The 15,862-nt window shown below is 37.5% G+C and overlaps 1 pseudogene; it reads right to left on the reverse strand.

Moving 5' to 3' along the window:
* Nucleotides 1-5,268: 5,268 nt before the first annotated feature.
* On the reverse strand, nucleotides 5,269-6,172 carry LOC149157970 (WAT1-related protein At5g07050 pseudogene; annotated as a pseudogene).
* Between the last annotated feature and the right edge of the window lie 9,690 nt (nucleotides 6,173-15,862).

A 15,862-nucleotide genomic window follows, 5' to 3' on the forward strand; every position in this document is an offset into this window, starting at 1 on the left:
TATCCTTTGTGCAAAAATGATGTCCATATGCCCACATAGATGGGAACAAATGAACCTATAAAAAAGTGAAAAAATCACAATGTCATGTGTCTAATAACCTGAACACACACACACACACACACACACATATATATGTTACAATTCAAAGGTGACGTATGAAGTTAAACTATACAGAAAGAGAATACAAAGTTATTGCACCTAATCCTTATGTTTAGTGCATCCCCTTCAGCACAGAGATAATAACCAGATGTACCGTACGTCTCTCTCACTTGATCAACAACCCAAACATTATGTCATGTCATTTGAATATTTTCTTTTAAATGATCCGGATAAGGCACACTTATACCATTCAACCATTTGAATTCTTTCCCGTCACTATCCAATTTCCTCATTTTCACTTCATATAATGCGACCCACGGATGCATCACTGCCATATTGTAAAGAATGAATTTGTTGATGACTTGAATTTACGAATTCGATGATGATCAAATAAAACCAACATATATACATTTAGTACATATGAGATCAAATATGCATTAATATGAAGTTTAGTGTGAATAGTTATTGTGTACTAATTTGAAGAATGACAAGCCTGCACTTAATCTTTATCACGCGCCTCTTTCCATTCATTTTGAGAAGCTCCCATTCTCTTTTGTCTTCATCCATTTCATTATCTCAAATCATCACAAATGGTGTGTTGTTAATCTAATTGATGTACACACTGGCATAATAGAAAGACTCATACAATATATACCAAACTGCCATAGACCCCTCGAGTTTTTCCTTTTGTCGAACAAAACCTTCCAATTTATTCATGTACATCTCTATGAAGAACATCAAAAAACAAGAAACAACCCTAAATAATTAAACCACATCCACTAGGTGGATTAGAATATAAACCTGCAAGTCCATGAAACTTGTCGACATCTCCTTCTCAAACATATAAACAATCTTAGCTATCTCTTGATGCCACCATGGAATGCTATCCATATGAATCTCCTTTGATGTGATCCAATGTACAAATGTAGATAATTTAGATATGGCATGTCGTAGGCCTTGGGGGAAGTCACTGTTCACATGCCCATGCATGGGCAAAGGATAATGACATTACACAGTAAATAGTACATTATACAAAAATTATTTTTAAAATATCCCATTACATAAAAATAAAAATAAAATAAGAAAGTCATGTTTTTGACAAACTTACTCTTCAAGGTTCAAATGGTCATGTGATTTTAACCCTGAAAAACAATTTTCTTCAGTGAAGTAGTGCTATAGTGAAAAACCATATAAAGAAGGCACCCTCACACTCATTATAACTTGCTTTGCCAAAGAAATATCATCTTTCTTTAAAATCCATGGGACATCACTTTCTTTCAAATACTAAGAGGGACCGACCTCTCCTCTAGCTTCTTGTCTTCGCAAATGTTTCCGTTTTAGTTTTTGAATAAATAAGATCTCTCCTAATAGATAATGTGTCACTTTCTTTTGATGATATGTTCCTCCATAAAGAAGATGATTTTTTTAAAATATATGCGTGGGATCTAGTAAGTGAGAAATCTTAAGATGCTCAAAATATGGGAGCTCATAAAAGAAAGATTTCCTTTTCATCCCAATGGATCATCGAACATAGGCTCCCCATTTGAATTGAAAATTTATGCAAACTCCTTCTCCTTCTCTCTCTCATATGCTCTAAGACATTCAGTTGGTGTCATTATTGTAGGCCTTTGGGTTCTCTTTGGTTTACTATTGAAAGTAGATATTTCTCTTCTGTAAGGGTCTTCTTCTGGGAGGAATACCCTGAAGCGGTCATACATTGGCTTTCATAGGTGGTCAAACCAACTAGCCTTCAGAGAATGTACACAACATTTACATCCACGATACCCTTTTGTTACAAGACCTCTTAAATTATTGTATACGGGCCGACACATTAGCGACCATGAAGATCTGAACAATTGCAACGAATTAAGTTAATACACGAAAAAATATTGTTACTAAACAAATCTGTACGAATGTAATTCACCAAAGCAAACTTCTAAGTCTGGATAATCATGTACGTTGTAAGCACATATGCTATACAATGTAAAACACATCTTTTTTGAAATGGATATTGATACATCATACACACGTATCCCTTCCATAATTCCTTAAATTCATATACCAATGGTTCTAAGTAGAAATCCATATTCTTCACTTGTTTTCTACTAGGGATTATGAGAGCAAAATTAAGATGTTCATTCTTCATGGAAAACCATGGGAAGCTATTGTTATTGATCAATATTGTAGGCCAAACAGAATAGTTGTGATTTTGGATGGAATATGGGTTAATTCCATCCATGGCTATGCTGAGTTGTAGAATTTGTTCACCCTTGTGGTGGGCTCCAGTATTGTAGCAATAATGCTAGAACTCCTGGAACTCGCTTCTTTAATTTTATCAACCTGGTAGTTCGTAACAAACGTGGAAGCGATGGTGCTGTATGCACAAGTACTAGCTCTTGCCGCAGTTGTCACTTGGTCAGCTGGCACAAGTCCACTAGGAGCTTAAGCCAACTTCTATGAGCTCTTAGAAGAAGCTTTTTAATTGATGGATGAAAGCTAACTCGAAGGAAGCTAATCTAATTGCGAAAAGAAAATGAAAGCCAAAAAGGAACGCAAACCCTAGCAAACCCTAATTCTACCAGCTAGTCCTACTGACGCAAAGGAGAGCATGCAAACTACTGAAAGAGATGCCATTACTTCTAGGAAGGTAAAATGCATGTGTCTAAGTTATCACTATCTGAAGAAAACATCTTTTTGTATTTTTGATTAAGTTATTAGAATTATCATGCATGTGCTTTTAACTAGCTTTTCACTGTGCAGAGGTGGATCAAGGAGGAGAAGCGCTTAGGAAAGCTTGGGAAGGTTCAGAGAGGGTCTAAAGGGTCCCTAACACCCTTCCAAAGAGTCTCACAAAGTTTGGCTGCCAAGAAACCGTGTTTATGAGCTTCTACAGGAAGTCTGTAGGGGTTGTACAGGATGTTCAGGATTTCTACAGGATGTTCTGTAATTCTTCTACAGGATGTTTCGAAATGGGATTTTGGAGCATGGATGGAGGGAAAAAGATGGAGGAATGAGTATGGAGGTGAAATAGGGGTGTGAAGAGGTCTAGGACTTGGTGGATGAGGCTAAGGAGTGATTGGATTTGTTCAAGGATGGAGGAAGCGATGATGCACAAGAATGTAGGAATTAGGGCAAGGTGGGGAAAGTATGGCAAATGAAGGGTACGAATCATGGACTAAGGGTTGGAGTAGATTATCTGATGGATTATGGGTAGATAGAGAAGGATAACAGGTGCTCTGCAAGTTATTTTTCGAATTTAACAATTGAAGACTTGGAAAATCAAAAACCTAATTACCTTGACCTAATCTGACCTAGATATTAGCAAAAGAAATGGAACATAAGTTTATTTGCAAAAAATCAGATGAACTAACTATGCAACTAAGCAATCATAACCCTAAGCATGCAGTCAAAACTGATATCAAGTTTGACAACTAAGAATCCAACACTAATACTTGCATGGTGAAGCAAAACAGCGTTTTTGTCGGCAGCAAGGTCACCTTTGTCCCAACTCACGATCCCACTGAGAGAGAGGTAAGATCAGAGGTGCTTGAGCCCCTTTTTCCAAGGATCCTTTATGTTATTAATCTATCCAAATCAATCTGAACATGAAAATCTACTTTAATCATCAAAAGAAACCTAAATAACACAACAAGTTTTAAATCTAAATAGCAGATTTTACTCTAAGAATGCAGCAAAGACACATGAAAGTAAACAAAGGAGGTACTGGGCGCTTGAGATGGGCCCAACCCCAAGAGCTACAGCCTACTAAGAGAGATTTAGATCTGGTGCAAAGCTGGATTCATCTTTATTGATCAAGAAATGAAGAGTTACATCAAAACTGTCCACAAGGAGAACTTGAAAATGAGCTGACAGCAAAACTAATCTATTGCCTAAAAATCAAACTACAACATGACTACAACAAGACTATGAAATGACTAACTACCAGCTACAAAATGACTCACCACTAGCTAACCAAAATGAGGCCCTAAGCCTTCTTATTTATACAAATTGAGGACATCAAACAGTCCTCCTAAAATTTAGGGACTCGGCTGCCCAAAACTTGTAGTCAACAGCAGTCCTACTTGACTTGCTTGGTTGCCCTTGTGCTAATTGATTTGGTGGCCTTTGAGCTCCGAGCTGATGGTGGAGAATTCGAGGTAAGGGCCCATAAATGAAGGGGACACCTTCCTACAAATCCTCTCCCTTGTCCTCCCACGAATTTGGCTGCCAAGTGCTCATTAAGACCTTCAATTTTGTCTCCAAGTTGACCAAAAAGGCTACACAAAGCACCCATTAGACTTGTTGGCATAATGACTAACCAAATTCACTCTATTAGCATAAATATAATCAAAAAAATGCAATAAACTAATGAGAATGGTGGATTAAGTCAAATTAGGAGGTTGAATGAGCCCAAATAATTATCCATTTTTGGGGCTCATCATCACCCCCTACTGAAAGTGTTGCTCATCCTCTGAGCAACCAATCTCTCTCCTCATCTTTGATGGCCCTAGTGGCCTCCTTGTCATGCCAAGCTTCTGAAGTGATGTCCTCTTCTCTATCATGAAACCATGCTTCTTTGCTTCTTCCCACTACTTGCTCCTTTTCCTAAGGAATTCTCAGCTTTGGTATGATTGTGCAAGTATATTCAATCTGATGGCAGCAATGGTGGCAAAAGGAGATGAAACCAGTGGAGGATGGAAGAAAAGAGTGGTTGCATGTCTCCTCAACAGTCTTCAAGCTTTAAATCCCTCTCCATAATTGATTCTAGCCTACCCAAAGGCTTCTACAGGATGTTTGTGGTAAAAATACAGAACTTCCTATAGAAAGTCTTATAGCTGAGTTCTGGCTTCCTGTAGAAACAGACAGCACCACTGTATCCTGCTTGGCTATGGGTGATTTTCCTTTCAGCTTGGCTGTGGCTACCTTAGAGGTGCCCTCACTGACGTGGACTTTTTCTGTCCTTTCCATTCTACTCTGTAGTCTTTTCTCCCTGGGTGTTAGTGTGGTTTTGTCCCCCTCTGTTTTGGCATCTTGGTTTAATGCCAATGTTCCAATCACTGATGTTGTTGGATACATATGCAGGGTTGTGCTTTCTGGGCTTGTCACCAACTTGTCATCATTTGCCTTGCCCCATAGTACAATATACAGTCCTGCTATTACTAGAATTGCTCACAGCAGACTTCCCAGATAATATTTCACATGAAGGATTAGCTGTTCCAACACTGCAACAATTATGGTTGAATTTGGATTGAACATTGCACCAAAGACAGGTCCCTTCAGATGGATACAGTAAGTCTGTACAAAGAAGGCAAATGCAAATCATAATACTCCCTGCATATTATGGGCCAATATGATCAATGACGATGTTAAGAATTTCTGCACATTATTAAAACGAAGATGTGGTGCTCACAGAGTATATGATGCTGAGAAGCTGAATGTCCCACTTTAGCCTCCAAGCAGAGGCCTTTGGCTCAAAAATTAAAGCCACCACAGTGCACTGTAGAGTTCCTTGCAGCATCGTGAGAACTGTTAATGAAATTTCTGCTGGATATTTCTTAACAACTGGAGCCTGAAAGGTAAGACATCCAGACCAAAATAAATAGCCGGCAAACAGCATCAGTGCTCCAAGCAGCCATGTGTTATGAAGAACCCTATTGAGCCTAATGAGAATAGGGCCCTTGTAGAAGGTCATAATCATTGCACCACCCACACATATAATGGTTCCTACAACTTTGGCTTGGCCATATTTACTCCTGATATCAACTTTCTCCAGTCTAAAAGCTGTGGCCATCCCAAATGTGACAATAGGAACCAGGTTTGACGTTGCAGAAGCAAATGTAGCGGAGGTGTAATCTAGGCCAGCAAAGTAGAAATTCTGAAATAGAGTGGTCTTACCCAGCCATTGCAAGCACAAAGATCTGCCAAAAGATGGCACAGGTCTTTGCAAGGCGTTGGTTTCTTTCAAGAAAAAAACAAAAGGAGAAATAACTACTGTAGCAACAGCCAGGGTGTAAGCTACGAAAACAAAATGACTCATTCCTTCGTCCAGAGCAACTCTGGTAATGATATTCATGCCGGCCAGGCAGACTTGAACTGCAATCTCAGCTAAGAATGTTGCAAATGCAAATTAATCAGCGAATGGTGAGAGCATTTCAAGGATGAGTTCGATTGGCTGTTTATGGAGGCTTCCACTGATGGAGGGTGAGCTGGCTAAGTGCACGTTGGCCCCATGCAAACCATTGGTCCCCACTGTAGTGTAATTATGAACTGTAGTTCTCTGCCTGTATTCACTTCCATCAATTACGTTGGATTTTAAACAACCACCACTACCTGTTTTCAATTTTCTTCTTGAGATGGCTGAGCACACGTGTTGATTTCACCCACCGAGTGCTGTTCGAACTAGATGAGGGTGGCCGGTTAGCTGGCCACCGATTTTTTTAATCCCAACCATCTCATTGCTCATGCTATTTACGAATTACATTCATGCAAATAGAGGAACGAGTTTAGTCACGTACCTGCAAGTCGTGTGTGGTTGCTGTGAAGTGCTGAGATCTTTCATTTGCTGCATGCATTTGTTTTTGTGATTGCATATGGCTTGGCTGCTAATTTTTTGGTTGTTTTTTCTTGTGCAGGTGTCCTCTGGCAAGATCTAAGCTCCAGGCATTTGTTTCCACGTTCAAATCTGCACATTCAAGCTGCTACTGCTGAATTTTCACAAGACCAGAACTTGTTTTCGCCATTGCTCCCAAACAGTAAATCGGATTGATCTGAAACTTGTTTAGCACATTCCTATCATCATTATGCATCTCCCATAGCAAAATTGTGATGAATGGATGCATAGATTTCGAGAAAAATGGAAAATGGCTGAAGATTTCAAAGATCAATTTCTCGGAAACCGTGCATCGGAATTGGCTGAAACTGCTTGGGTAGGTTACCATCACTCATATTCATATCCCCATGAAATAGGTTTTGAAACGGATGCACGGATATGGAGAAAATGCAAAAATGGCTGATGGTGATGGAGGCTGATTTCTTGGAAACCGTGCACCGGAATTGGCTGAAACTGCTCAGGAATGTTGCCATCGCCCTTGTGCAATTCCCTATAAAACGGTTTTTTAAATGGATGCATGGTTTTCAAGTTAGGGCAAAAACAAATTCTGTTCTAGGTATTTTTGCTTCAAGGCATTTTGCAAATTTTTGCATGGAAAGAAAAACTGAGCTTGGGCTGTGATGCAGGTATGGAGATGATGGAGGAGGAGTTTGAAGATAGCAGGAGGACTTCTGAACCCTTGAGGAAGCTACCATGTTCGCCAAACCACTTTTTTCCAACCCATTTTTATCTTCTTGTAGTTCCTACAAGAACTTCCTGTAGAAAACACAGTTTTGAGGAAAGAAGCACAATGACATGAAAAAAATGATGGAAAATGGGTGAGGGATGGAAAAATGGATGCTTGCAGGCATAACCAATAGATTCCAAGCTTTAAATCCCCTTCCAAAATCGAATCTGGCTCGCTTGAAGGTTCTACAGGATGTTTCCTGTAGAAATATAGAACTTCCTATAGAAGGCACAAAAACTCCTTTGTCTTTGTTTTGAGTGATCCTCCTGACCTGCAATGTCATTGCTGCAACATGAAATTATTCAATGGAAGTTAGCTTTATTTTTCTTTTTCTTTTTCTCTCTTTTTTTTTTGAAAAACAACTAGGGCGCCTCATGGAGGTTTTAACCCTAATTGCCTACCCTGGGCGCCTCCAAGGGAGGTTTTCACCCAGAGATCTTATTCTCTTTTCTCTTTTCTTTTCCAACCCATTGACCGCCTCATGGAGGTTTTCAATCAATGAGCCAATCTAAGGCGCCTCCGAGGAGGTTTTCACCTTAGATTTCTATTTTCCTCTTTTTTCATTTTTTTCTTTTTCTTTTTTCTCTTTTTTTCTTTTTTTTTCTACCCTACCCTACTTGAAAAACAAAATCATTTTCAAGTATAAGAATACTTCCAATGGAGCCATGTGCACATCGAGATTAGAGAAAAAATGATGTGGAGGCTCGAAATGCATGCTTGGATAGCTATCCGGATTTTAGAGACCAAATGATCTGACTTTGAAGGGATCAAACATAGCTAAGGAAGAGAGTACTGCTGCAACTTAGTGACCGTCTGAAACCATATCTCAATATAGCTTTGATATCCATGGTCGTTTTTCTGATCTGGATCATTCTTCATGTCACCTTCTATCATGACCTTCTCATCTTCCTCTTTTTTCTGATCTTTCTCTTGAGTACATGGAGGATTTGATGGTAACCATGAGGGAACTCTCTTGATCTCTGATTCTGATCTCTTCTCTTCAACAAGTGCAGCCCATGGTTCTTTGATCTCCTCTTTGGAATCTTCTTTTTCCTTTGGTCCTTCAATGTTGTCAATATAATCTCTGTTTTGCAACACTCTTCCTGAGCTTTGGTGAACATCATTGAGCTCAAGAGGAGTCATTTGCACATGTTGTGCCTCAGCTTTGCAATTGGGTTGAGCTACTCCATTGTATGGCTTTGGAAATGGTACGGGTAGTTGAGTGGAGGTGTGAAATTCAGATGGAGATGGATGGCATTGTGGTTGGGAAGGCATTTAGGGTTGCCTTGGTGGAGGAGGAGGCGATGGTTGTGGATGAGCAGGTGGTGGAGGAAAATAAGCGGGATGAGAGTTGTACTGGGGCCTCCACTCCTGATAAGGTGCATTCCACTGAGGCTGTGGCTGAGCATAAGAGTGAAATGAATGAGCAACTGGTAGGGCATAATATGGATCTATGAAGGAACAAGGAGAATATGACCAAGGAGGAGGTGTAGACTAGGAAGGATGAGCAGGGGGACCCCAAGAAGGCATGAAAGTGGTTTGATAGGGGTCATAATAGGTCTCAGGTGTCCCTTGCAGTTCCTGCTGGTAAGATTTAGGTCCAGGCGGCTTCCTTTGGTTCATATGATAGAGTGGTTCAGTGGCTCCTTTAACTCTTTGATATGCAACTTTAAGTCCAGGCAAGGAAGGGCACTGATCTGTAGGATGGTATTCTTCACAGATGAAACACTCTTCTAGGGAGTGCATTGGACATTCGTTCCTAGGATGCTTTCTAGTGCACCTGGGAGAAAAGATGACAAAAGCCCTCTTGGCTTCCTCTTGCTTCTTTTAGATCCACAGGGTATCCAATTGCATGGCAAGAAACTGCCTCATATCACTCTTGAAATCTTCTATCTGATCTTCAAATTCGTCTTTGGACAAGGGACTGCTCCAAACATTTCTGCTTGTAGCCATTTGCTTCAGAGGAATGGTTTCTTCTTCTTCTTCCCTTGAGGTTCTTCAAATATGTCTTGCTGTCCACCTAAGGGTTCTTTAATCACAGCCATCGAAGAAGAGAGAATGTTGGCTGTGTAAAGTAGTGGAGGTGTTGTGCAATCATTTTTCTAACTTATCTCTACTCCTACAAGGCATGAAATGAAATCTTTTTGGTTGATTTTTGCTTTTTCTACTTCTACCTACAAAACTGAAATAGATTGAACTGCAACTAACTATCTTGCTAAAATGAATATGCAGAATTGAAATGAAAGCAGTAAAGGACTAACCTATTTTTCTCAAATGAAATTGCAGGAATGAAATGCTAGACTACGCTTGCGGAATTGAAATGCTAGTCTACGCTTGCAGAAACGAAATTGCGGAATTGAAATGCTAATATATGAAAGCGGGAAAGGCTAATCTACTTTTGCATAAACGAAATTGCATAATGGAAACGAAATAAACTACTTAGAAGAAGATTGTAGTGGAAAATAGAAGAAAAGCGGCAATCACCAATACTCTGATGCTTCCCCGGCAACGGCGCCAAAAAGATGGTGGGCTCCAGTATTGTAGCAATAATGCTACAACTCCTGGAACTCCCTTCTTTAATTTTATCAACCCGGTAGTTCGTAACAAACTTGGAAGCGACGGTGCTGTATGCACAAGTACTAGCTCTTGCCGGAGCTATCACTTGGTCAGCTGGCACAAGTCCGCTAGGAGCTTAAGCCAACTTCTATGAGCTCTTAGAAGAAGCTTTTTAATTGATGGATGAAAGCTAACTCAAAGGAAGCTAATCTAATTGCGAAAAGAAAATGAAATCCAAAAAGGAACGCAAACCCTAGCAAACCCTAATTCTACCAGCTAGTCCTACTGACGCAAAGGAGAGCATGCAAACTACTGAAAGAGATGCCATTACTTCTAGGAAGGTAAAATGCATGTGTCTAAGTTATCACTATCTGAAGAAAACATCTTTTTGTATTTTTGATTAAGTTATTAGAATTATCATGCATGTGCTTTTAACTAGCTTTTCACTGTGCAGAGGTGGATCAAGGAGGAGAAGCGCTTGGGAAAGGTTGGGAAGGTTCAGAGAGGGCCTAAAGGGTCCCTAACACCCTTCTAGAGAGTCGCACAAAGTTTGGCTGCCAAGAAACCGTGTTTATGAGCTTCTACAGGAAGTCTGCAGGGGTTCTACAGGATGTTCAGGATTTCTACAGGATGTTCTGTAATTATTCTAGAGGATGTTTCGAAATGGGATTTTGGAGCATGGATGGAGGGAAAAAGATGGAGGAATGAGTATGGAGGTGAAATAGGGGTGTGAAGAGGTCTAGGACTTTGTGGATGAGGCTAAGGAGTGATTGGATTTGTTCAAGGATGGAGGAAGCGATGATGCACAAGAATGTAGGAATTAGGGCAAGGTGGGGAAAGTATGGAAAATGAAGGGTACGAATCATGGACTAAGGGTTGGAGTAGATTATTTGATGGATTATGGGTACATAGAGAAGGATAACAGGTGCTCTGCAAGTTATTTTTCGAATTTAACAATAGAAGACTTGGAAAATCAAAAACGTAATTATCTTGACCTAATCTGACCTAGATAATAGCAAAAGAAATGGAGCAGAAGTTTATTTGCACAAAATCAGATGAACTAACTATGCAACTAAGCAATCATAACCCTAAGCATGCAGTCAAAATTGATATCAAGTTTGACAACTAAGAATCCAACACTAATACTTGCATGGTGAAGCAAAACAACATTTTTGTGGGCAGCAAGGTCACCTTTGTCCCAACTCACGATCCCACTGAGAGAGAGGTAAGATCAGAGGTGCTTGAGCCCCTTTTTCCAAGGATCCTTTATGTTATTAATCTATCCAAATCAATCTGAACATGAAAATCTACTTTAATCATCAAAAGAAACCTAAATAACACAACAAGTTTTAAATCTAAATAGCAGATTTTACTCTAAGAATGCAGCAAAGACACATGAAAGTAAACAAAGGAGGTACTGGGCACTTGAGATGGGCCCAACCCCAAGAGATACAACCTCCTAAGAGAGATTTAGAGCTGGTGGAAAGCTGGATTCATATTTATTGATCAAGAAATGAAGAGTTACATCAAAACTGTCCACAAGGAGAACATGAAAATGAGCTGACATCAAAACTAATCTATTGCCTAAAAATCGAAGTACAACATGACTACAACAAGACTATGAAATGACTAACTACCAGCTACAAAATGACTAACCACTAGCTAACCAAAATGAGGCCCTAAGCCTTCTTATTTATACAAATTGAGGACCCCAACAGTCCTCCTAAAATTTAGGGACTCGGCTGCCCAAAACTTGTAGTCAACAGCAGTCCTACTTGACTTGCTTGGTTGCCCTTGTGCTAATTGATTTGGTGGCCTTTGAACTCCGAGCTGATGGTGGAGAATTCGATGTAAGGGCCCATAAATGAAGGGGACACCTTCCTACAAATCCTCTCCCTTGTTCTCCCACGAATTTGGCTGCCAAGTGCTCATTAAGACGTTCAATTTTGTCTCCAAGTTGACCAAAAAGGCTACACAAAGCACCCATTAGACTTGTTGGCATAATCACTAACCAAATTCACTCTATTAGCATAAATATAATCAAAAACATGCAATAAACTAATGAGAATGGTGGATTAAGTCAAATTAGGAGGTTGAATGAGCCCAAATAATTATCCATTTTTGGGGCTCATCACCTTGAATTTTTAACGCCATGTATCCTTTATATTCTTCATGGCTATTGAATATATTGGGATTCACATAACTCTTGACTCCTATGTGAGGCATGTCATCCTTGCAACATAGCCAATTCCTTGCAACGGAAGAGTCTTTGAATCCTTGGGATTATAGGCATGTGCCTCAATATCTTATGAGGAGGACCATGTGATTTACCTATTTCTTTTCAATTATGGTACCTATCGTGCCCACATTTCAGACATTTCTCTTTGTCTATATATTCTCTCATATATACAATACAATCATTCAAACATGCATGATATGGTATTTACTCAACACCCTACATTTTCAACAACTTCTTTACCTCTTCACAGCTACCGAGAAAGACATTATCACTTGGAAGAACTTTATCTTTGAATATCCTATAGTGGGATGGCAAAATAATTGTACAATGTCAATATTTAAAATTCATAAAATCAACCATTTTAAAATTTGATTGTGTAACAAAATATAAATTACTTGATCAATCATGCAATTCAATTACCACAACATTGCTGAGAAACATGCATCCGACATGCCAAACTTTGCTTTCATGTTGTATAGCAACATCATTGTTCCCAGTTCAATAGACTTTGACTTGCCACTCGATCCAAAGAGAGGGTTGGTGGAAGAATATTTTAGGCTTTCCAATAAGGTATCAGTGATATGAGAATCATCCCCTAGCTCATCATTCAGGTATACATCTAACAACATTTCCTCCATGGCATTCATATCTCATAAATAATCATCCATACCAACCTCCATTTGATTCCCTCCATTCCCAACTTGTGATGAAGAACTAGTATTGTTGTAGTTATTCCTGATTAGTGAATCTAGAGGAAGTGGGAATTGAATATGTGGTTTATTCAACCATTATTTATATGTTTCCTCTCCGATTCTCACTCTTAATGCAACCTTATCTTGATTTGACATTGTAGTGTGTTGCTCTGGAAGATGGTAGGTGGGTCACTCATCATCACTAGAATCATAATTTCAAAAAATATTGAATTTCATTAGAAAAACATCAATGACATCAATAAGTACGTCAATGCAATTGGCATGTTGAAATTACATTATACCAAACAATTATTACCATCGTTGATCTAGGATTGTGGCTAGAAGATGCCATGTTTCAATTAGCAGGGTAAAGAGGTTGTCCGTTTTCATCTACCAACTACTTGCAATATGCTGCTCTTGATAAGAAATCAATTTTGAACCAGGTTCCTCCAAATTTTGATACATTTTTATTCAAATTTACATTGATTAAAAAAATAAAATTTAATTAGATAATCGAAATATAAATAAAATATGAACTTACTAGCGATGGAATGGAGAAATCCGTGAAGGAATTTCATCAACAATATTGAACGAGATGGAATTTGAAGAATTGACCATTTGACATTATTAATTTTTTGTCTCAGCATTCGAAAAAAATCAGAAATAAAAATTGGTTTGCATATCAAAAATTAATCTAGACAACCATATAACCACAATCTGAATTTCAGTATAGCTTCCAAACCATTTTCAACAATAATGCGACTTTAAGTGAAAAATGTATACAATGAACTACTGTAATTCATGTGGATGCATCCTAAAGGATAAGTTTAGATTAATATATCACTTTATGTGAAATTAAAATTTGAGATAGATTTTAAACAAAATCGGTGTGCTTATTAGAACAAAGTGCAGCAATCTGTTGAAAAAATTAACAATACCAAGGCATTCAAATATTACCCTCATTGGTTTCTGGTATTCCAAAAAGAAATATGTTATCATATTGGTTCTATTCTACAAAAACACACCGATGTGTTTAAAAAAAACAAGCGCAGCTACGCACATCTTTCCCGATTTAAAAAAATAAAAATGAATTCAACGAACTTAGTGCTCTTACAACAATTAGAGAATCAATGCTTTTACATAGAAACCACATCATTTCATTAAAGAAATTAATTGCACATTTTTCGGGATTTCAAAAATAAAAATGTATCATGTCGATGTGTTGAAAAGATTTGTTGCCCTGGAGATGTGGTTCATTTTTTTTTATAAATTCCCTGGTGCACTTGACTATCGAATGCACCGATGTGTAGAGAAATTGAAAAAAAATATGATTTTTATTTTTAGTTTTTAAGATGAAAAAAGGAGTGGCAATTGATTTTTCAAAATCTAATTGCATAGAGTCTTTTAAATAGTAAAAGGTTATTCACCATTTAATTATTTTACCCAAAATTTCAAGTCACTAATTTCCAAGAGAGACATACCAGGAGCACGATGCAGTAACGGAATACTTTGGAGTAGCAGAACTATTAAAAAAATCAAAAGATGAAAGATATGGTGGTTCACTAAAAAACCTTCATAGTAAAAATTTTAAATTTTCCATGATGGTGTTGAACAATTAAATGCCTCGTGCATTTAATGTTCTAAATGTACAGGTGTGTTTATTTAGATGAACACACTGATTACCCGAGTCTTTTTGGCTTAAAAATATTTTATTTATTTGTAAAATATATTTAATGGCTTCTATATTGAATGATACATGTTGTATATTGATAAAAAAAAGTGTCTCAGAAGGTCTCAAGTAACAAAAATATTGATCAACACAATGATAAAACATAAAAAAATGTGAGCTCTCTGTGAATTCTTTACAAAATTAATATGTTTGAGGTATATATAAGTTTAAGTAATATGTATTGGTTTGTGTGTGTCATGCATAGCCACAGAATGAACAAGTTCGATAAGATTATTTCTAATCTAAGTGTAGAAAAGCGTAAAAACTTGATAGAAAAATTTCCAGTGATGAATGATATGAATGAAAATATTCTATTCAATATGAACTTTTTTTTTTTTTTCATTAATAATATACATTAAAATATTAGATAACATGTTTGAAACAATCTTTTAATTCATATATAATTCATGTTCTACATGGAGCACCAACAAAGGAAAAATCAATGTTGTTCTAAGAAAAGAAAAACTATAGAAAATGTAAATGACGATGGATTGGTACTTAACTGATCTAGAAAGGTGTTAGAGGTTACCGAAAGGGGGGGGGGGGGGGGGGCGAAATGGGGGATTTTAGAGAACTATGAGGGATCTATTCAAATGAACGTATATATATACTTTTCACGTACAATACAAAAATCAATCTAATGATTCTAAGAACCTAATTATATCTAAATTATAGGAAGTGTTTTTAGACGAATAGTCAATGAGACATGTGAGACTTGCAATAACAAAAACATACAAAAACAACAAGAAAAAATTCAAAAAGCCATATTCCTAATTGTAGAAAATGATTTTCTAAAATTATGTGTATATATTTATACAAACCATTCATTTATTAATATTAATTTTGTTATATTTAGTTTTCATATATCATTATAAAAATAGTTTATTATTTTTTCAAAAAAAATTATGAAAATCTCAAATCGAGTTGATGTGCGAAACATGCCAGTGAAAATATCCAAGAATGTGTATAAAGAAATTGTCAAATAAATATTTGTTTCAAACTGAATTGTTTATGCAAATTTTGAATTATGAAGTTTTGACTTAACAGTATAAAGAGCTCTTATCCACCCTACCTTTTGTGTATAAATTTCAACTTAATCTGATTTAACATTATTGATACCGATTCTCCACCATAGTTCACTATTCACTTAGTTATATGTGTCCTTTCAAATAGTTCTCCCGAATAACTAGGCCTTTTCCGCAGAGAAATG

The sequence above is a fragment of the Pinus tabuliformis genome, chromosome 5_2, assembly GCF_031772625.1.
Source record: "Pinus tabuliformis cultivar Carrire ecotype Pingquan chromosome 5_2, CPIR1, whole genome shotgun sequence".
NCBI classification, from domain to species: Eukaryota; Viridiplantae; Streptophyta; class Pinopsida; order Pinales; family Pinaceae; genus Pinus; species Pinus tabuliformis.